Raw genomic sequence first — 24,343 nt, 5'->3', positions numbered from 1 at the left:
TGTTGAGATGATTGTGTGTGTGTTTTTGTTTCTTTCTCTTGTTGTGATGCATTACATTGATTGATTAATATATGTTTCAGCATCCTTGTGTTCCTGAGATGAATCCAAATTGATCATGGCATATGATCTCTTTTATGTGCTGTTGGAATCTGCTAATATTTTGATAAGGGGTTTTGCATTTATGACCACCAGTGATATTAGTACGCAATGTTGTTTTTTGTTAGTATCTTTGTTTTTGGTATCAGGCTAATGGTGGCTTCATAGAATGAGTTTGGGGTACTCTCTCTTTTTCAGTCTACTGGAAGTGTTCGAGAAGGACTGTTATGAGTTCTTTGTATGTTTGGTTGAATTCCTCAGTGAAGCCTTCTGGTCCTGGACTTTTGTTTCTAGGTAAGAGTTTTAATTCTAATTCAATTTGATTTCTCCTGATTGGTTTGTTCAAGTGGTCAATTTCTTCTTCATTCAGTCTTGGTGGATTCTATGTTTCCAGAAACTTGTCCATTTCTTCTAGGTTATCCATTTTATTTCCTTATAGTTGTTCATAGTATTCTCCTATGACATTTTGTATATTGTTTGTAATTTCTCCATTTTCCTGTCTTATTTTTTTTATTTCTGCTCTCTCTTTTCTCTTCTTCATGAGCTTGGCCAGAGATGTGTCAATTTTGTTTACTCTTTCAGAAGACCAGCTCTTGGTTTGATTGATTTTTTCCATTGTTTTTTAATCTTTATTTATTTCCTCCATTATCTTTCTTATTTTATTTCTTCCGCTGACTTGCTTTTGTTTGCTCTTGGTTTTTCTTATTCTTTTAGCTAATAGGTTAGAATGTTTATTTGAGATTGTTCTTCTTTTTTGAGGAAGTCCTGTATTACTATGAGCTTCCCTCCTAGGACTGTTTTCCTGCAAAGAATAGATTCTCTGTGGTTATGACTGGTAAAACTTTAGATGTTTTCCAAGAGCAGTTTTACGTTCACATCAAAAGTGAGAGGAAGGTACAGAGATTGCCCATATGCTCTGTCCCCATACTTGCACAGCCTTCCCTATTAGGCCACTCTGGTGGGGGACGTTTCTATCTGTTACTGTTGATGAACCAAAAATGACACATCTTTATCACCTGAAGCTCATGGTTTTTATTAAGTTTCACTCTTGGTGTACATTCTGTGGATTTGGACAAATGCATAATGACATACATCCATTAATATAGTATCAAATGGAGTATTTTCACCAGCTTCAAAATCTTCATTGCTTGCCTATTCAGCTCTCCCACCCAAAATCCCTGGCAACCACCAATCTTTTTACTGTCCATATGGTTTTGCCTTTTCTAGGATGTCATATAGTCAAAATCATACAATATGTAGCCTTTTCTGATTGGCTTCTTTCACTTAATAATAGACATCCAAAAAAAAAGGCATTCAAATTTCTTCCATGTCTTTTCATACCTTGATTGCTCATTTGTTTTTAGCATAGAATATTATTCTGTTGTCCAGCTCTACCATAATTTCTTTACCCATTACTTAATGAAGAGCATCTTGGTTGCTTCCAAGATTTGGATATGATGGATAAAGCTGCTCTAAACGTTTATATATTGTTTTTTGTGTGGACATAAGTTTTCAACTCCTTCGGGTAAATACCAAGGAGTGCAACTGCTGGATTATATTGTGCATGAGTGTTTCGCTTTTTAAGAAGATACCAAACTGTCTTCCACAGATTCCCTACCATCTTGCATTCCCATCAGCAGTGAATAAGAAGTGCTATAGATCCACATCCTCACCAGGATTTGGTGTTGTCAGTGTCCTGAATTTCGGGTGTTCTAATACGTTTGTTTCCCTTTGCCTAATGACATATGATGTGGAACATTTTTTGATATGCTTATTTGCCCTCTGTGTATTTTCTTTGGTGAGATGTCTGTTAATGAATTTTTGCTACATTTAATCAGGTATTTTTGTTTCACTGTTGATTTTTAAGTGTTTGGTGTATATTGAAGATAAAAGTCCTTTATCAGATGTGCCTTTTGAAAATACTTTCTCCAAGTGTCTTCTCTGTCATTCTCTTGACATTATAATTTCTCTGGCAAGTTTTTAAATTCAGTTATACTTTTCAACTTCAGGTTTTCCATTCCTTTTTTTTTTAAGTAAGTTCTCTCTTATTATTTTCTATTGCATGAGACATTTGCATATCTTCCTTTAAAATTGTAATCATGATTTTTTGTTCTTATAAGAGTTATAACGTCTAATATTATATCTATAATATCTAATATCTGTGCTCAGATATTGAAAAATAGTATTCATTTGATTTATACTTTTATTCTCCTTTAGTATGGAACATTTTCAGCATTTTTTTTCTTTCATGATCTTATGATTTTTGAAGAATACATGTCATTAAATTTATAGTGTCCATTTTATATTTTTCTGATATTGCCTCATGACTAGTTCCATGTCATGTATTGTTAGCAGGAGCACAACAGACATCAGTGACGCAATGTTCTTCCCAAGGTGTTATTTTAGATGGCACAAGATGTCAGTTTTTCCATTTATGGGTGATGCTAAGTTCATCACTTCATTAGGTGGTGCCTATTAGGTTTCTTCACTATAAAGTTATTTTTTTCCTTTATGACTAACCAGTAACTTGAGATTATGTAAATATTCTGTTCTTCATCAAAATTTCACCGTTTATAGCATCTATTAATTTGAGATTGTGTAAATATTCTGAGATTATGTAAATATTCTGTTTCTTTTTTAATACTTTTTCAATTTCATTTCTAGAGATTGGTTTGTTCTAGTGGTCAATTTCTTCTTGATTCAGTCTTTGTGGACTGTATGTTTCCAGAAACTTGTCCATTTCTTCAAGGTTATTCATTTATTTTCCATAAAGTTGTTCACAGTATTCTCATATGATACTTGGAATTTCTGTTGTATTGATTGTAATTTCTCCATTTTCCTTTCTTATTTTGATAATTTCTGCTCTGTATTTTCTCTTCTTTGTGAGCTAGGCTTGAGGTTTGTCAATTCTATTTACTCTTTCAAAAAACAATCTCTTTGTTTGATTGACTTATTCTATTGTTTTTTAAATCACTATTTTATTTATTTCCTCCCTGATCTTTATTGTGTTCTTCCTTCTGCTGACTTTAGGTTTTGTTTGCTCTTCTTTTACTAATTCTTTTAGTTGGTTGGTTAGGTGCTTATTTCAGATTGCTTATCTTTTTGGAGGAAGGCCTTTATTGCAATGAACTTTCTTCTTAGGACTGCTTTTGCTGCATCCCATAGATTTTGTGTGGTTGTGATTTTTGTCATTTGTCTCAAAGTATTTTTTATTTTCTTCTTTTAATTTAACATTGACCCAGTGTTTTCTTAGTATCATGTTGTTTAATCACAATGCTGTCTTTTTTTTTCTCCTATGTTTTGCTGTAGTTGATTTCTAGTTTCATGGCATTGTGTTCAGAAATAAATAATTACTTAAAATAATTACTATCTTCTTAAAATTGTTGAGTATTCTTTTGTGCCTGAGTGCATAATCCATCCTAGAAAGTGTTCCATGTGCACTGGAAAGAATGTACATTGTAATTTTGGGGGAAGTAATATTCTGAAAATATCAACCAAGTCTAATGGTTCTATTGTATCATTTTGTTGCTGTGTTGCCTTTATCTCTCTGTCAGGAAAACCTGTCAAGTGATGTGAATGGGGTGTTAAAATCTCCTACTATGATTCTATTGTCATAGATTTCTTTCTTTATATTTGTTAGTATTCACTTTATGTATTTAGGTTCTCCTATGTTTTCTTCTTATATGTTAACATGTATACTATCCTCATCTTGCATTTTGCCTTCAATCATTATATAGTGCCCTGTTTATCTTTATTTATGGCTTTAGTTTTTGAGTTATTTTGTCTGTGATCATTATTGCTACTCCTACTTTGTTTTTTTTTCCCATTTGCATGCAATATCATCTTCAATCCTCTCATTCTCACTCTATGTCTCTTCTTCTCCCTAAAGTGTGTCTCTTGTATACAGCATGCTGTGTGTTCTTGTTTTATTTTCCAATATACCATGCTGTCTTTTGATTGGAGCATTTAATCCATTAATATTTACAGTAATCATTGATAGACTTGTATTTATTGCCATTTTGAACTTAGTTTTGCAGTTGATTTGCTATTTCCTCTTTGTTTCTTTCTTTTTCTCTTTGTGGTTTGATAATTTTCCTTGTATTATCTCTGTTTTATTTTGTGTGTATCTCCTTTGTAAGTTTTTGTCATGTGGTTACTCTGTTTTTAAAATATACTAACCCATTATTATATCTGTTTGTTTTAAACAGATAGTGATACAAGTTCAAACCATCTTGCCAAAAACAAAAAATAAAGAAAAAGAAAAGAAAAGTACTCCTAATTTTCTTGCTCCCTTCTCACACTCTTAATGATTTAGATGTCTCTCTTACAATTTCGTGTTTATCCTGTTGTTATTCATTGTCATTATCACCTTTCCAATTATGTTTTTTTCCTTTCGGTAGAAACCTGGCTATCCTAATTATAATATGTCTTGGTGTGGTTATGTTTTGTTTCTTCTTGTTTTGGACCCTCTGTGCTTCCTGTACCTGGATATCTGATTGCTTCTTTAGGTTTGGGGAGTTTTCAGTTAGTTTTTTGTTAAATGCTTTTTCAATCCCTTTTGCTCTTCCTTCTCCTTCTGAGACCCCAATTATGCATACATTGACACACTTTATATTAAACCATAAGTCACTTATATCATTTTCATTGTTTTATTCCCTCTCTCTGCTGTTCTGATTGGGTGATTTTGTTTTCCTGTCTTCTAAGTCACTTATTCCTTCCTCTGCATTATCTATCCCACTAGCTCTCATTTCAATAAATGGGTTTTCTAATTTTATGTGGCTCCTCTTTATAGTGTTAATTTCACTTTTTGACATATCCTCTGTCTCTATGCACAATTTGTTTTAGTTCCTTCAGTACTGTGATCAGTCATTTTTTGAAATAATGATGTAGTAGACTATCAAAGTCTATTTGATTGATTATTCTTTCAGGGAATCTCTCTTGTTCTTTTAATTGGGAGTGATTCCTTGCTTCTTCATCTTGCTTATCTTTCTCTGGCACTATGGATTATGAAGTATCAGTTATCTACTCTGGTCCTGAAAAGTTTTATTTATTCATTTATTTATTTGAAGTGGATGCAGAAATAAAACTATGAAAAAGAAATGTAAAATTAAAAAATTGTAAACAGAGTAAAACAGATAAAAATCAAATTGAAATCAATTTTAAAAATTAATAAAAATATTTTAAAGAAAAATTTAAGTTAATTAATGAATAAATTATTTTAAAAATTAAAGTAAAAATTAAAGAAAATATGGATATATTTCTATATAGGCTGTGTGCCCTTATAATTTTGTTGAGAGTACTTTCTTACTTATGGGTATTTGCCAAGTCTTCCTTCCTTCCCTTTTGCCTGTTATAGTTTGGTTGGGGTTGTGGCCAGCGTTCTGGTGGCAAGAGAATGCCCTGGCTATTTAGTGGGGCCTCCTTTTTGTTCTGTTGTTGTTACCAACCCTATCCTCATCCTGCTGCCTGAATTCCACTCACTGGTTCTAGAGGCCCACCAGTCATGTCCCTGGCTCAGGGTAAATGGCCTCACTAGCCCTTACCCCTGCTCTGTGTCAAATCTATGCTCCTTATTCATTTGTCTTAGAAGCACGAGTCCACAGAGGCACCTTTGCAGAAAGTTTCCATCTGCCTGGGGCTGTAACCAAATCTCAGTCTCACCTATGATGTTGCTGAACCCTAGGTATAGCTTCAGGTTTCAACCCCACTTTCACTTGGGAGCTGCACACTGGAGAATATGGTGGTTGTCATTAAGCCCTGCCTCTCTTCTCCCAAGGATACACCAATAATGGTGCCATGGGTCTGCAGAGACAAATACTACGGTGCCCTTCTCCCTAGGGCACACCTGCAGTGTTGTTTTGTGTGTGTGTGTGTATTTTATGAGGGACCCAGGCTTTTCTGATCTGTATATCCCCCTAGCTATGGTACACAGCTCACTGAAGTCCCCCAAGCTTGCCTTTGTACTGTTGGCCCATGTCCTTTTCCTGGCTCGGGCAGCCTGTCCTGTCCCAACCCTGCTGGTTGATGTCTATGCCTGGGGATTACAGGGATCCTTTGTACCCACTAAACTTAGTTCTGTCAGTCAAAGGCCATTCCACCTAGATCCAAGCCTTAGAAGTTCCCCCTCCATCCCACTGACCTTTCCTCTGGAGTGAAGGAGACCCAGCAAATGAATGCTATTTCTCTTATGTCACTCTCTCCCTGCAGGACCAGTTCCCCACTATTTTCCTTTCTCTTCATTTTTTTCTTTTCTTTTACCCGATTGGGAATGTATTTTGTCTTTTGAAGAAGGCAATGTTCTGTCAAAGTTCAGCAATAGTTCTGATTGGATGGGTGGGTTCATGGATATCAGTCTTGGTGTATTTGTGGGAGAGGGTGAGCTACAAGTGTCCTTCTACTCCACCATCTTTGCCCTTCTCCCCTGCTTATTTTCTATTTAGAGTAAATCTTTCATTGTTTCCTTTAGCATAGGCTGAGTATTGCTGAATTCTTTTAGTTTTTGCTTGTCTGTGAAATTCTTTCTCTTTCTATTCTAAAGTACAGCCTTACTGCATAAATTATCCTAGGTTGCAGCTTTCTCTCATTCAGAACTTTTAATATATATTGCCACTCCCTTCTGGCCAGCAGTGTTGGTGAAGAGAAACCAACAGATAGCCTTATGGGGTTTTCCTTATAACTAACAATTCATTTTTCTCTTGCTGCCTTTAGTATCATTTCTTTATCTTTAACTTTCACCATCTTAATTTTAATATGTCTTGGTGTAGGTCTATTTGGGTTCTTCTCCTTGAGTACTCTCTGTGCTTCCTGTACTTGGATATTTGATTGCTTCTTTAGGTTTGGGATATTTTCAGTCATGATTTCTTCAAATCCCTTTTCAATCCCTTTTGCTTTTTCTTCTCCTTCTGTGACCCCTATTATGCAAATGTTGGAATGTTATATATTATCCCATAGATCCCTTATATTGCTTTCATTGTTTTTTCTTTTCTTGCTTTTCTGTCTTCTGTTCTGATTGGGTGACTTCTCTTATCATGTCTTCTAAGTTACTTATTCATTCTTCTGCATTGTCTAGTCTGCATTTGACTGCCTATAGCTTGGCTCTTTTCATAGCCATTGAGTATTATGTTTTTAATTATCTCCTCTTTATAGTTTCAACTTCCTTTTCATATTGTTCTCTCTCTCAATTTATAGTCTCTTTTATTTCTTTCAGTGCTTTCATCACTCCAGTTTTGAAGTCATGATCTAGTAGACTATTGAGATGTATTTCATTGACTGTTCTTTCTGGGGATTCCTATTGTTCTTTTAATTGAGAATCATTCCCCTCCATTTTACTTATATCTCTCTGGCACTATGGATTATGATGTATTAGTTATCTTCTCTGGCCTTCACGGGACTTTTTTTTAAGAGAATGTGTTCTTGTGTAGACTGTGCACCATTAATAATTTTGTCACTAGGTCTGTTTTTAGTATGGATGGTAGCCACGCCTTTCTTCCATGTGTGTTATCTGTTATCCTTTTCATTAGAGATGTCTGGTGTTGTGACCAGAGCCTTCTCTGGTTTTTTAGTGTGGTCTCCTTTTTGTTCTGTGGTTGTCACAGCTCTGTCAGGGACTGGGTCTGTTTCCTTTTTGTTGGGAGTGAGGCTTTCAGACTTGGTTCTGAGCTCTGGTGCATAGTAGGTGGGGTTGGAGCACTTTAAGTATTTTTTCTTGACTCTGCCCTTGTCCTAGCTTTAGTCTCAGGAATGTCAGTGTGCTGCTCTGGTGTCCCCCAGGTTCTCTGCCCTCAGAAATACCAGTGCAATTCCACTGAATTCTGGGTCACACACTTGGTTGGTGATGCACTATCAGGTCAGTGACATCCCCAGCGGCAAACACTGCACCTGCACTTGCCCTGACACACAAACTCTGCTCACTTGTCTTAGATGCCTACATCAGTAGGGCTTCCAGCACTCAGTGACTGCATTCATGCTACCAGATCAGCACCATGCCAAGTGCCAAATGCTGCCCCTTCAATCACCCCACATTGCAAACTCAGCTCACTCTTCCCAGAGGCCCACAGGTCATGCAACTTGGTCAGAACTACTCTCAGCGCTGCATCCACTCAGGGTAGGTGGGCTCACAGAAAATGGCCACACCAGCACTCACCCTCACTCTATGGCAGAACTCTAGTCCTTGCCCATTTGTCTTAGATGTGTGGGTCCACAAAGGCACCTGCATAGCAAAATGGTCCCCTTTGCTTGGTGTTGTAAACAAATTTCAGTCCTGCCTGTGAAGTTGTGGAGCCTCTGGGTATGAATTCGTGTTTCAAATCCACCTCTGCCTGGGAGCTGAACACTAAGGGATATGGTGGTTGTGGTGGAGCCCTGCCTCTCTTCTCCTAAGAACACACCAGCAATGGTGCCCCAGGCCTGTGTAGACAAAGGCTATGGCCCAGCCTCATTGTGCTCCTCCCTGAAATGCACACCAGCAGTACTGCTTTCTTGTTTTTAATTTTATGGGGAACTCAGGCTGTTTTGTTCTCTATACCCTCCCAGACATAGTTCATAGCATACTTCAGCCCCCTGAGATTGCCTCTGTGCAGTTGGCCCCAGACCACCACTTGGTTCTGGCAGCCATTCCCAGCCCACCCCCTGTTGGTTTGTGTCTAGGGCTGAGGTCACAGGGAAATTTAGTGCTCATTTTACTTATTGTTTTGTGGGCCAAGGGCTACTTTGCACAGATACAAGACTTGGAGTCCCCCTCCACCCAGTTTAAGAGTGTGAATCCTTCTTTCTCACTCCCACACTGTTGGATTCATCCCACAATATTTTCGTTTTACTTTTTTCCTACCAGATTTGTGGTGAATTTTGTCTTTCGAAGAAGGTGATGTTCTGTCAATGTTCAGTAGGTGTTCTGAGTGAATGGGTGGATCCCGGGGTGTCTTTTTTGGTGTATATGTGGGAAAGGGTGAGCTACAAGTGTCTTTCTACTCCACCATCTTGGCTGCTCCTTACTTCTCTTTCTTAGATATGATGCTGAAATTACTAATAATTAGCCAGAATTCTCAAACAATGTTTCCATGATCTATTCAGACATATATTGTATACCTGTCAGAAAATTAACATGACATTTCTTATTTTTAAAAAATATTGACAGCACATTCGGTAGGGAATAAGTAAATATAAGTGTAATCTTATGAATTTTCAATAAAAGGATGAACCGATGGAAAGTCTGGTAGCCATGTACAGTGAACATCAGTTATCTCTTTTCTACCTTCCTTGATAATGCCTTTTTCTGTGGTACTAATTCTTTATCTTCCCTCTACTGGTCAAAACTTCTCCACTCAAAGGCATTGGTGGTATAGTGGTGAGCATAGCTGCCTTCCAAAACTTCTCCACTCTCCACTGTGAACCAAATTTAAAACTAAAATATCTTAGCCAGACATCCAAAGCCAAACATAGTTTTATCTTAATACCACTCCCCCACAATTCATATAATTCTAGGAAATAAAGGTGAACATGTCAGTCTAATACTGGAAGACACTGCACTTCATTTGAATGTCTATTGGTGGATGTCTAATATCAGTTTTAGATTTTTTTTCCTCTTGGGCTAAATCTAATTCCCCTAAAGTAAATATTTAAGTATTTTCTCTGATGGGTTTAAGCCTTACAAGTTATTTATTAATTATAGACTAGAATCATCCTTGTATTATGGGATAATGAAATACAAAATACATTTCAATTTGCTTCTCCACTCACTCTCCTCTTTCTTTTAGAGAATAAAATTTTATTGTTGAATATTAATGCATAATTAAAATATATCTATTTTAATTATTTATATTTATTTATTGAAGTATAGTCAATTTACAATGTTATGTCAATTTCTGGTGTACAGCATAATGCTTCAGTCATACATTAACATACATATATTCTTTTTTATATTCTTTTTCACCATGTTACTACAAGATATTGAATATAGTTCTCTGTGCTATACAGTATGGAAACGTTGTTTATATATTATATATATATATTAGTATCTGCAAATCTTAAGCTCTCAGCTTAGCCCTTCCCACTCTCTTCTCCCTCTGGAAACCATAAGTTTGTTTTCTATATCTATGAGTCTTTTATTTAAATAATTTCATCTATTTTTTAGATGTTACATATAAGTGATATCATATGGCATTTTTCTTTCTCTTTCTGACTTCGCTTAGAATGATATATCCCAGGTCCATTCACATTGCTTTAAATGGCATCATTTTATAATTTTTTTATGGATATGCATTATTCCATTGTGTAAAGATACAACTTCTTTATCCAGTCATCTGTCCTCTTGTTAATCTTACTGGAGAAGCCAAATCTTACTGGAGGGACCAACGCTCACTGCCTAGGTCACAAGTGGAATACTCAATTTGTTTTGGCTTCTTTGAACTGAAAATTGTTGTGTTAGAGGATTTCATTTCCTATGATGATGCCTTTTTCCACACAGTAATGTTCCCAAAGTTTAGTCATACCTTTCCTGAATCTCCCTACATGGACAGAAATGTCGTTTCACCATGAGAGACACAAGCTCATGAACTTTATACTTCCAGAATGATTCAAGAGTTGGATGTAAGACTGAGGTTAGAATCAATGCATTAAGTTGTTCAACAAATTACACAGACTTAGTATATGCCAACCTCAGACACTGGCTGCAACTGGAGTCAGGGTATTCACAAACCAGAAAGCATCACTGAATTTGATGTCCAGAGTTTTTACTTGGGCTTTATAATTTATTAAATCCCTGGACACGTGATTAATCTCCATCTCCAGCACCATCTCCTCCCATCTTCCCAGAGTCCAGCGTGTCCCAAATTTTCAACCCTCTTATTATGTGTTTGGTCTTTCTGGGATTAGCTCTCATGCTGAAGTTAACGTGGGGCCCACCACCATGAGTCACCTCATTAGCATAATAGACACTCTTCTCATTCAGGACATTCCAAGAGTTTTGAAGCTCTGTGTCTGGTACCAGAAATAAAGGACAGATATTTTATTTATTATACCATTGATAATAACTCTAAAAATATGGTATGCATGAGAACTACAAAGGAGATTGTTTAAAATTTTACCCTTTGTAGAACTGAATCGAGGCTCAGAACTTCCTAACTTTCAGGAGCATATAAAGAATGCTACATTGCTGATGAGACATGTAAATTGGTACAATCACCTGAGAAGTAAATATCTGTCAGTGTCCACTTCAACCTGAACATACAAATAAACCTATTCCAGCAAATCTGCTTCTAGGTAAATACCTAATAAAAGTGGCCACTGTCAGGAAAAACTGAAATATTTTGAAACACACACTCACCCACACAAAAGATTACATGGTGTCTGTCTAGCTCACCCTTTGAATATTTCAAATTCAATAATACTGAGGTATTTTCTAACTCTGTAGGTAGTAGGAAACATACAGTACTATAAATAATTATTTTTTTTTGTAGAAATGCTAATGTACTTAATCTTGTGGAATGCAACTGCTGGGTACCATTTCCTCAGTGTGCTGTGGTTTGTCTAGATTTCTTCTTTAAAGGAACCCTTCATATCCTCTCTAAGTCACCATTTCTAAGAGGGTCAACACTTAAATTGGTGTGAAATACAAGACATAAAATATGATAGCACATCTTAATTTGACCTTCAAGGCCTTTTACATTCTGGTCTCAAGCATCATTTCCAAATGTACCTTTTTGTTTCCCTTTCTCAACTCATACAAAGACTGTTACTGACACTTCAACCATCTTGCATGATGTCTTCATTCATTACCCAATTCCTCTCCCAGAATGCATGCTCACACACACAAACACACACAAACAGGACCACTTCCACCTGCCTTCCTTTCCTCTTTGAACATTTTGAGCACTACTGTGAGCCATTCACTTCAATTTCAATTAATCATCTTACATAATTACCTTAGTGCATACCAATCTCTCTTTTTGCTTGGCAAGTTCTGAATGCTTATCCTTCTTGTTATTAACTGATTTGTTATCTGGTCCTGAGGTGAAGCCTTTTATGCATATGAGTTGAAAGAGAAGCAGTCAAGGGAATGGTTGATGAAGAAGTATAAAAATTGCCACGTAGGAAAATCTAGGACAGCAAAAAGAAACAAACAAACAAAAATAATTGATCATGCAGAGAAACTGTGAAACCAATTTTCTTTATGCTTTAAGTCCAGGATTACCTCCCTGCCTAGTTCATTGGATTTCAAACCTAGGAATTTGCCCATGTGGTCCCACAACATCTCCACTTTCTGCTTCTGCTATTCATTCTTGTGGAATTTTCTGTATGACATCTGCCTTCAGCCTGTCTTTGTCTTCTGGTTTCTGCTCATGTCCCTTCATCCCAGTTCTTTGTGACTTGTCAGATGTCACTGAGATCAAAGCCATGAAGTTCCTTATACCATTCCTGGTGCAGGGTAGGTGCTCAGTGAGGATTTTTCTTCTTCAAGTAGCTCAGATTTGTTATTATGCTTCCCGTGGAAGTGAGCAAAAGTCTTTTATAAAATTAGGAAATAACAGCAACCTGTGTTGTTTCTTGGTCAAAGATGTCAGCCTGAGGTAGAATTCCATGTTGGATGCTTGGAGAGTCAGTGGGAGCACCACAAGACCCTCCCCCTCCTTGCCTCTCTTGAAGGACTCACTTGCTCATTGTCCTTTGTGGGCTTAAGGAGCAAGTCTGAACTCACAGCTCCTTGTTCACATCAGAGCCTGCCATCCAACCACTGTTGCCCTGACTCCATCCTCTCCTCCAGCAGCACCAGCTCAACTCCAGAGTAGAAGCTGAGAGCAGTGTCTGTAGATCAGAGTCCAGACAGCTAGCTCTTCCTGCATAAAGTGGGGTGCCCCTGCACTGAGCTGTGTTGAATGGCAGCAAACATCCACTTGTTAGCAGGTAGGGCTTCCCCCTTCCCCACTCTCTCAGCCTTTGTGTCTCTTCCCCCTCTCCCCTTCTTCCCCTCCATTCTTCTCTAACACACCCTTGAATGGATGATACTGACTTGCAGCTATTAACTTAGTTCTTTTTTATAAACCCAGTAGTTTATTTCAAAGTAGAAATGTTAGGCTTACTGGACAAAATCCCACTACAATTGACACTTATACAGACGCTAGACTACTGTACATTTAATAAAAGAAAAAAGCAAGAAGGGCCAATGTGGTGGAGTAGAACGACACTCTTTGCTCACCTCTCCCACAAATGCACCAAGACTGACATCCACTGATCCACCTACCCAATCAGGAAGTCTGCTGAACTTTGACAGAACCTCACGTTCATCAAAAGACAAAACACGCGAGAGACTTCCGGGCAAGATGGCGGAGTAGAAGGACGCTTGTAAGTCACCCTCTCCCACATATACACCAAGACCCACATCTACGGACCCACTCGGCCAACCAGAGCACCTGCGGAACTCCAACAGATCATCGCCCTCTTCAAAAGATAAAGACGCCAAAAATCTGGTAGGAGAAAAGGAAAAAAGAAAGAACAAAAGGCAAAGCAGCGCGGGACGGGTCCCGCGGGGAGGGAGCGGCAAAGGAGGACTGGCGCTCGCTCGCTGGGTCTCCCCTCTCCAACTGAGAGGCCAGCGGGACGGAGGGGGAGCCTCCAAGTCTCGGATCTGTACAGAGCAGCCCTTGTCTGACAGAACTAAGTTAAACGGGCACAGAGCGTCCCCCCGACACCCAGCCTGAGACGCGGGCCGGCAGCGGCGGGCAGGGCCAGGCTGCACAAGCCGGGCGGAGGATGGGGGCGGCTGCACGGAGGCAGCTCCAGGGGACTGCAAGGGGCTGGGCGCCGTGGCTGTGGGTGTACAGGACAGAACAACCTGGGCCCTCCATAAAACAGCAAGGTTGATGTGCTCTCGGGGGAAGGGTGCATACCCCCATCTCTGAAAACCCGCGGAAAATTTTCAGGGGAAGAGGGGCGGGGCCCAGGCAGAGCCGCCATATTCTCCGGCGCTGAGCACCCAGGCGGGGGCAGAGGCGAAACCTGCGTCCGCACAGAAGGGCTTAGCAGCCTCAAGGGCCAGACTGAGACGAGCCTACAGCCCGGGGCAGGTGGGATCCTTCCATCCTGGTCGCTCAGAGAACTTGCTCCACAAAGACAAACAAGCAGCTGGGTGTTGGCTTGGAGCAGGGACGAGGCTGCCCCTCGGTCTTCCCCGAGCCCACACGTGGAGCGCCACCAGGGCGGAGCGCCGGCGCAGAGCGCGCAGCCGCACAGAGCAGCGGAGCTACCGGCGGCGCAGGCAGGGGGAGAGCAGCCCCTCCCGCCTGTCGGATAGGAACACAAACCCTGACCGAGGTGCTGGGAGGGGGCACGACCCGCCCTCCTGCCTGGCCAGTCTGCAACATCTGACTGCGGCATCTGGAGGGGCAGTGACCCGCCCGCCCGCAGCAGAGGAGAGCTGCATGTGACCCCGTGTTAGGAGGAGGCGCGATCTGCTTGCCGACAGGTGCTGGGAGCAGCACAGAAGAGGGCGCCAATGGAGGGCCTCTGAAAACAAGCTGAGCTTCCAAAACAGGACGAAGACAGAAGGACTTCACATTAAAAGCACACAGACTCCAGGAGAACACCGACAACCCCTTTTTTTTTGTTTTGTTTTTTGTTTTTTTTGTTTTTGTTTGTTTAGTTTTTAATCTGTTTTTACCTGTTCTATTTTCAATTACTCTCTTAATTTTTACTTCTTAATTCATTTCTATTTCTCTTGGGTTTTGATGTCCTGTTATTGATTAGACACAGGCTTCAAACACATATATTCATCTCCCCACCCCTTTTTTTTAAAGGTTTTAAAATGACGTCTCCACCCGATTAATACTCTGCTTCAACCCCCTCTTCTATTATTCATTATACATTGTTATCAAACCCTCTTTCTCCCTTCTTTTAAAAATCTTTCTCTCTCTCTCTTATTTTTTTCTCTTTTTTTTCTTTTTTCTTTTTTTTCCTAAGTTCTATTCCTAAATAGGCATTAGATAGATAAAATCGTTAAGATCCAAAATAGACAACTGATACTCCATAAACCACAGTGCCAGAGAGGTATGAGCAAGATGAAGAAGCAGAGAAATCTTTCCCAATTAAAAGAACAAGAGGAATCCCCTGAAAGAAAGCTCAATGAAATAGACATTGATAGCCTACAAGATGAAGATTTCAAAAAAGGAGTTATCAAATTGCTGAAGGAAATAAAAGAGATAATGCTTAGAGAAATAAAATATGTCGAAAATGAAATTGAAGCTATAAAGAAGAGCCAAGCAAAATGGGAAAGCTCATTGACAGAGATGAGGAATGATCTAACAGCTGTGCAAAGCCGACTAGTTAATGCAGAGGAACGAATTAGTGATCTAGAAGACAGGGCAACAGAAAGCACCCATTCAGAAGAACTACAAGATAAGCAAATAAAAAATAATGATAATAGCATAAGGGACCTATGGGATAATATAAAGCATCCCAATCTTCGCATAATACGGGTCCCAGAAGGGGAAGAAGGATCAAAGGGGATTGAAAAGGTTTTTGAAGAAATCATGACTGAAAACTTCCCAAACTTAAAGAAGGAATCAGATATACAAGTACAGGAAGCTCAGAGGGTCCCAAACAGGAAGAACCCAAATAGACCCACACCAAGACATATCATAATCAAGATGGCCAGAGTCAAGGATAAAGAAATGATTCTAAAGGCAGCAAGAGAAAAGCAAAGAGTGAACTACAAGGGAACCCCCATAAGGCTCTCAGCTGATTTCTCTACACAAACACTACAGGCCAGAAGGGAGTGGCAAGATATATTCAAAGCCCTGAATGAAAAAAAGATGCAGCCTAGGATACTTTATCCAGCAAGGCTATCCTTTAGGATAGAAGGAGAAATAAAGAGTTTCACAGACAAAAAAAAAGTTGCAGGAGTTTAGCAACACTAAACCCATGCTAAAAGAAATATTGAAAGGGCTATTCTAAATAGAAAAGCAGCAGGATGCTACAGAAATGAGAAACGTACAACTGGAAAGGTGATAACTCATGAATTACAAATAAAGAAAACACGAAATTACAAAAGAAGACATATAAATCACTGAGAGTGGGAGAGGGAGGCAGGGAAATATAGAATTTTTTTCTTTCTTTTTTAAAATTTTTTTAACAGTAGGATGGGTTTGAGATCATGTTATTATCAGTTTATTAAAAACGGGTATAGGTTAATAGATTTACAAAAAAGGGTAACCACAAGTCAAAAATTTACAAGGCAGTCACAAAAATTAAATAAAATCCATGATAATACAAAGGAAAATTACCAAACCACAAAAGGAAGAAGAAAGGAACAAAGAGGATATACCAATTCAACTGCAAAGATAAGTTCAAAATGGCAATAAACACACATCTATCATTAATTACTGTAAATGTTAATGGACTAAATGCTCCAGTCAAAAGACATAGAGTGGCAGAGTGGATAATAAAGCAAGAACCTTCAATATGCTGCATACAAGAGACCCACTTTAGGGAGAAGGACACATATAGATTGAGAGTGAAAGGATGGAAAAGGATATTCCATGCAAATGGAAAAGCCAAAAAAGCAGGTGTTGCAGTACTGATTTCGGACAAAATAGACTTTAAAACAAAGGCCATAAAGAAAGATAAAGAGGGACATTTTATAATGATTAAAGGAGTGATACAAGATGAAGATATTACACTCGTTAATATATATGCACCCAATATAGAAGCACGTAAGTACATACAAGAATTACTAACAGAGATAAAGGGCGATAATGATGGGAATACAATCATAGTTGGAGAATTTAACACTGCATTAACATCACTAGACAGATCTTCCAGACAGAAAATAAACAAGGCAACAGAGAAATTAAATACTACAATAGAAAAATTAGATTTGGTGGATATTTTCAGAGCATTACACCCCCAAAAAATAGAATATACATTCTTTTCAAGTGCACATGGAACATTTTCCAGGATCGATCATGTACTTGGACACAAAAGAAACCTCAACAAATTTAAGAAGATAGAAATTACCTCAAGCATCTTTACTGACCACAATGCCATGAAACTGGAAATCAACAACAGAGAAACAAAGGAGAAAAAAAGAAAAGCATGGAGATTAAACAATATGTTATTGAAAAAACAATGGATCAATGAGGAAATCAAAGCTGAAATTAAAAAATACCTTGAGACAAATGATAATGAAAGCACAACCACTCAAAACCTATGGGACACAGCAAAGGCAGTGCTAAGAGGGAAGTTTATAGCGATACAGGCCTTCCTCAAAAAAGAAGAACAATCTCAAATAAACAAGTTAACCCACCACCTGAATCAATTAGAAAAAGAAGAACAAAAAGCCCCAAAAAGCAGCAGAAGGAAGGAAATAATAAAGATCAGAGAGGAATTAAATACAATAGAGATTAACAAGACCATAGAAAAAATCAACCAAACCAAAAGCTGGTTTTTTGAAAAAGTAAATAAAATCGACAAACCTCTGGCCAAACTCACAAAGAAGAAAAAAGAGAGAGCACAAATTAGCAAAATAAGAAAGGAAAATGGAGAAATTACAACAAACAAAATAGAAATACAGAATATCATACGAGAATATTATGAAAAACTCTATGGAACCAAACTGGATAACCTAGAGGAGATGGACAAGTTTCTGGAAACATACTGTTCACCAAAACTGAATCAAGAAGAAACTGAACACTTGAACAATCCGATCACTAGAAAGGAAATAGAAATAGCAATTAAAAACCTCCCTACAAATAAAAGTCCGGGACCGGATGGCTTCACCGGGGAATTCTACCAAACATACAAAGAAGAACTCATACCAGTCTTTCTCAAACTCTTCCAGACGATTGAAAAGGAGGGAACACTCCCAAACTCATTCTATGAAGCCACCATCACCCTGATACCAAAACCAGGCAAAGACACTACAAAAAAAGAGAATTATAGGCCAATATCACTGATGAACATAGACGCCAAAATCCTCACGAAAATTTTAGCAAATAGAATCCAACAACACATAAAAAAGATTATACATCATGACCAAGTGGGGTTCATCCCAGGGACACAAGGCTGGTTCAACATACGCAAATCAATCAATGTAATACATCACATCAACAAGAGAAAGGACAAAAACCACATGATCATCTCAATCGATGCAGATAAAGCATTTGATAAAATTCAACACCCATTTATGATAAAAACTCTCGCCAAAGTGGGTATAGAGGGAACATATCTCAACATAATAAAAGCTATATATGACAAACCTATAGCCAGCATAGTTCTCAACAGTGAAAAACTCAAAAGCTTCCCACTAAAATCTGGGACAAGACAAGGATGCCCACTATCACCACTCCTATTCAATATAGTCCTGGAAGTCCTAGCCACAGCAATCAGGCAAGAGAAAGAAATAAAAGGGATCCAAATTGGAAAAGAAGAGGTAAAAGTGTCATTATATGCTGACGACATGTTACTATATATAGAAAACCCTAAAAGGTCCACAAAAAAGCTACTAGAGCTGATCGAAGAATTCAGCAAGGTAGCAGGTTACAAAATTAATGTTCAAAAATCAGTTGCCTTTCTTTACACTAACGATAAATCAACAGAAAAAGAAAGTAAAGAAACAATCCCCTTTAAAATAGCACCCAAAGTAATAAAATATCTGGGAATAAATCTAACCAAGGAGGCAAAAGAATTATACACAGAAAACTATAAACCATTGATGAAGGAAATTAAAGAAGACTTTAAAAAATGGAAAGATATTCCATGCTCTTGGATTGGAAGAATCAATATTGTTAAAATGGTCACACTGCCCAAGGCAATCTACAGATTTAATGCAATCCCTATCCAATTACCCAGGACATATTTCACAGAACTAGAACAAATCATAATAAAATTTATATGGAACCATCAAAGACCTAGAATTGCTAAAGCATTACTGAAGAGAAAGAAAGAGGCTGGAGGAATAACTCTCCCAGACTTCAGACAATACTACAGAGCTACAGTCATCAAGACAGCATGGTATTGGTACCAAAACAGACATATAGACCAATGGAACAGAATAGAGAGCCCAGAAATGAACCCACAAACTTTTGGTCAACTCATCTTCGACAAAGGAGGCAAGAATATACAATGGAATAAAGACAGTCTCTTCAGCAAATGGTGGGAAAACTGGACAGCAGCATGTAAAACAATGAAGCTAGAACACACCCTTACACCATATACAAAAATCAACTCAAAATGGATTAAAGACTTAAACATAAGACAAGATACAATAAACATCCTAGAGGAAAACATAGGCAAAACATTATCTAACATACATTTCAAAAATTTTCTCCTAGAAGAAATAAAAGCAAGAATAAACAAATGGGACCTAATGAAACTTACAAGCTTCTGCAGAGCAAAGGAAACCAGAAATAAAACAAGAAGAAAACCTACGGAATGGGAAAAAATTTTTGCAAGTGAAACCGACAAAGGCTTGATCTCCAAAATATATAAGCAGCTTATACGACTCAATAAGAAAAAAATAAACAATAAACAACCCAATCCAAAAATGGGCAGAAGACCTAAACAAGCAACTCTCCAAGGAAGACATACAAATGATCAAAAAGCACATGAAAAAATGTTCAATATCACTAATTATCAGAGAAATGCAAATCAAAACTACAATGAGGTATCACCTCACACCAGTCAGAATGGCCGTCATTCAAAAATCCAAAAATGACAAATGCTGGAGAGGCTGTGGAGAAAGGGGAACACTTCTACACTGCTGGTGGGAATGCAGTTTGGTGCAGCCACTATGGAAAACAGTGTGGAGATTCCTCAAAAGACTAGGAATAGACTTACCATAGGACCCAGGAATCCCACTCCTGGGCTTGTACCCAGAAGGAAATCTACTTCAGGATGACACCTGCACCCCAATGTTCATAGCAGCACTATTTACAATAGCCAAAACATGGAAACAACCTAAATGTCCATCAACAGGTGACTGGATAAAGAAGATGTGGTATATTTATACAATGGAATACTACTCAGCCATAAAAACCGACAACATAATGCCATTTGCAGCAACATGGATGATCCTAGAGAATGTCATTCTAAGTGAAGTAAGCCAGAAAGAGAAAGAAAAATACCATATGAGATCGCTCATATGTGGAATCTAAAAAACAGAAACAAACAAAAACAAAGCATAAATACAGGACAGAAATAGACTCATGGACAGAGAATACAGACTTGTGGTTACCGGGGGTGGGGGGGTAGAGGGTGGGAAGGGACAGAATGGGATTTCAAAATTGTAGAATAGATAAACAAGATTACACTGTATAGCATAGGGAAATATACACAAAATGTTATGATAAATCACAGAGAAAAAAATGTGACAATGAGTGTGTATATGTCCATGAATGACTGAAAAATTGTGTTGAACACTGGAATTTGACACAACACTGTAAAATGATTATGAATCAATAAAAAATGTAAAAAAAAAGACAAAACACGCAATTAATCTGGTAGGAGAAAAGGAAAATAAAAGGAAGAAAAAGGGAAATAATGCAGCCCAGTCTCATGGGGTGGGAGCAGCAAAGGTGGTATTGTGCTCATTTGCTGGGTCTCTCCCACTCCAATGAAGAGGTCAGCTGGATGGAGGGGGAACCTCTGAGGCTTGAAATTGTATAGAATAGCCCTTGACTGACAGAACAAAGTTAAATGTACATAAAGGGTCCTCATGATCCCCAGGCTTAGACCTGGTGTCTAAGCAGGTGTGGGATGAAACAGACCACCTGAGCCTGATGGAGGACTCGGGTCAACTGTACAGAGGCAACCTCAGGAGATTTCAATGTGCTGTGTGCCATCACTGGAAAGGTATACAGAGCAGAACAACATGAGTCCCCCATAAAATATGAAAAAAAAAGGAAAGCAACACTGCTGGTGTTCCCTGGGGGGAGTGGTGTCATATCTTTTGTCTTTGAAGACTTTTGGCATCATTTCTGGTGCCTTTTCTGGAGAAGAGAGGTGGGACTCAACCACACCCACCATATACTCATGCACACCAAGGTGGACGCAGGGTTGAAATTTCAATCCCTACCTAGGGGCTCTGCAACATCATAGGTGGGACTAAGATTTGTTTACAGCCCCAGGCAAATAGGAAAGTTCTGCTGCAGTACCTCTGTGAACTCATGCTTCTAAGACAAATGAACAAGGAGCAGAGTTCTGGCACAGAGCGGGGTGATGGCTGGTATGGCCATTTTATCCAAATCCACCTAAAAAGCACAGAACTGAAGTGAAGTTGGGAGGGGCACTGACAGGCAGAGTGACCCAACCACCTACCATACACAAGTGCACCACCACAATGCAGCATTTGGAGGAGACATGACACATGGCACTAGGAGAAGCACAGATCAGGGGCACAACTGCAGGGCCTCTGGAACCTGAGTGGAGTTCATGCAGCAGGGTGAGAACAGGAGCAGTGACAACCACAAAATAAAAAGGAGATCTCATTTAATATCCACGGAAGACTCTTGCTACCAGATCACAGGCCAAATCCCGAACAAAAATGATAACAGGCAAAAGACAGGAAGACATAGTAACCACCCATACTTCAGACAGAGCTATCAACAAAAATAAGAGCACATAGTGCCAACAAGCACACATCCACATTTTCTCACTTTTTTCTTTTACTTTTTAAATTTTTACTTTTAAAAGATTTTTATGTTTCTATGTTTAACCCCTTTTAAAATTTGACTTTAAAATATTTTAAATTGTTTTTAGTTTGTCTCAATTTCATTTTTATTTCCCTTTCCTTTATTCTTCTATTATCAAATAGACTCTGTTCTCAAATTTTTTCTTCTTTTAAGCTTTTTAAATTTCTTGCAATTTGCTTTTTATCTCTTTGTTTTGTTCTCCTAATTATTATAATCAGTTTTCAGATATTATTTTCTAATTTTAAGACTTTTAAAATATGTTTCAACTCAATTTTTATTTCTCTTTGACTTGTTCTTCTTTTATTGTTCACAATCTGTTTTCAAATATTATTCTCTTCTTTTAAATTTTTTTTAGCTTTATTTCTGCATCTGTTTTAGGTAAATAAGTAAAAATAAAAATGTTAGAAACAGAAAAGGTAACTGATGCTCCATAATCAATGGTGCAGGAGAGATATAAATAAAATAAAGAAGTAGAGGGACAACTCTCATTTAAAAGAACAGGTAAAATCTCCTGAAAGAATGATCGATGAAATAGATCTTGATAATCTATTAAATCATGATTTCAAAAAGAAGAAAAGAACTAAAGACACAAAAAGAGATTGTGTATAGAGGCAAAGAATATGTCAAATAGGAAATTGAAACTTTATAAAGAAGAGTGAATTAAAATAGGAAAACACATTTGCTGAGATAAGACCTGAGTTAAAAGTTGAAAAAAATGTAGGCTACTTAATGCAGAGGAATTAATAAGTGGTTTAGAATGCAGGACAACAGAAATCAACTAATCAGAACAGAAGAGAGGAAAACAATCAAAATCCAATGAAAGAACAAAATTCAATGAAAACAATTTATCCTGTTGGATAATATAAAGCTTGCCAAACCCTATGCATAACAGGGGCCTCAGAAGGAGAAGAAAAAGCAAAAGGGTTTGAAAAGATATTTGAAGAAATCATAATTAAGAACTCCTGAAAGATAAAGAAGCAATCAAATATACCAATACAGGAAGTACAAAGGGACCCAAACAAGAAGAAACCAAACAGACACACTAAGATATATTATAATCAGCATGGCCAGGGTTAAAGATAAAGAAATGATTCTAAAGGCATAAGGAGAAATACAGAGTTAGTTACAAAGGAAACTTCATAAGGTTTTCAGCTGATTTCTCTACACAAACACTAAAAGCCAGAAGGGAGTGGCAAGATATATTCAAAGTCCTGAATGAAAAACAAACAAACAAAAAAGATTCAAACTAGGATAATTAATCCAGCAAGTCTATTCTTTAGAATAGAAGGAGAAATAAATATCTTCACAGACAAGCAAAAATAAAAGAATTTAGCCACACTAAATCTATACTAAAAGAAATATTGAACGGTATACTCTAAATCGAAAAGAAGCAGGTTGCTTTTGAAAGGAGAAAACCATAATTGGAAAGGTGATAACTACCAAGAATTACAACAGAATAAACATGGAATTGTAAAAGAAGACATCTAAAGCATTAACAGTGGGAGAGGGGAGCAAGAAAATATACAGTTTTCTTCATTCTTTAATTTTTTCATTCTCGGTAGGATGGGTTTGAGCTTATATTACTATATGTTTACAATAAACAGATACAGTAATGGGTTATTATATGTACAAAATTGAGTAACCATAAGACAAAAACTTACAAGAGAGTCTCAAAAACTAAAAATTAACCAAGATAATAGAAAGGAAAACTTAACAAACAAAAAAAACACAACAAGAAAAAGAAAGGAACAAGGGAAAAAATGCCAAATCAACTGCAAAATTAAGTTCAAAATGGCAATAAACCAAAGTTTATCAGAAATTACTTTAAATTTCAATAGGCTAAATGCTCTAATGAAAAGACATAGAGTGACAGACTGGATAATAAACAAGAACCTACAATATGCCACATAAAAGAGACCCACCTTTGGGAAAAGGACACAAATAGACTGTGAGTGAGAAAATTGAACAAGATATTACACACAAACAGAAATGAAAAGAAAGCAGGAGTAGCAATACTGATTTCACACAACATGAACTTTAAAAGAAAGACCATAAAGAAAGATGAAGAACGTTTCATGATTTAAGGAGCAATACAAGATGAGGATATTACATCCATTAACATAACTACAACCAATGTAGGCGCAACTAAATACATAAAGCAAATACTAACAAATATAAAAGGAGAAATTGCTGGGAATCAAATAATGGTAGGAAATTATAACATCTTATTATCCTCACTGGAAGATCTTCCAGATGCAAATTTAATAATGCAACAGAAATTAAATGATACAATATACAAATTAGACATGGTTGATATTTCCGAACATTACATCCTAAAAAAAGACAATATACATTCTTCATAAGTGCACATGGAACATTTTCTAGGATGGATCGTGTACTTGGGCACAAAAGAAGACTCAACAATTTTAAGACAAGTAATTATTTTAAGCATTTATTCTGAACACAATGCATGAAACTAGAAATCAACTACAGAAAAACAAAGGAGAAAGAAATGATGACATGTTAATTAAACAAGATGATACTAAGAAACAAATGTGTCAATGATAAAA

General features: G+C 37.6%; 1 long non-coding RNA gene across 2 annotated transcripts in view; it reads right to left on the bottom strand.

Annotated features, from left to right (window-relative positions):
* Positions 1-24,343, bottom strand: part of LOC116279024 (uncharacterized) — a 102,122-nt gene that overhangs the window by 15,335 nt on the left and 62,444 nt on the right. For both annotated transcript variants that reach the window (XR_012067088.1, XR_012067087.1), the window contains exon 2: positions 12,015-12,189. This is a non-coding gene — a long non-coding RNA (uncharacterized lncRNA). The remainder of the gene's footprint in view (positions 1-12,014; positions 12,190-24,343) is intronic.

Source organism: Vicugna pacos, chromosome 35 (genome assembly GCF_048564905.1).
Source record: "Vicugna pacos chromosome 35, VicPac4, whole genome shotgun sequence".
Taxonomy (NCBI): Eukaryota; Metazoa; Chordata; class Mammalia; order Artiodactyla; family Camelidae; genus Vicugna; species Vicugna pacos.
This window is presented reverse-complemented; position numbering and strand designations above follow the sequence as displayed.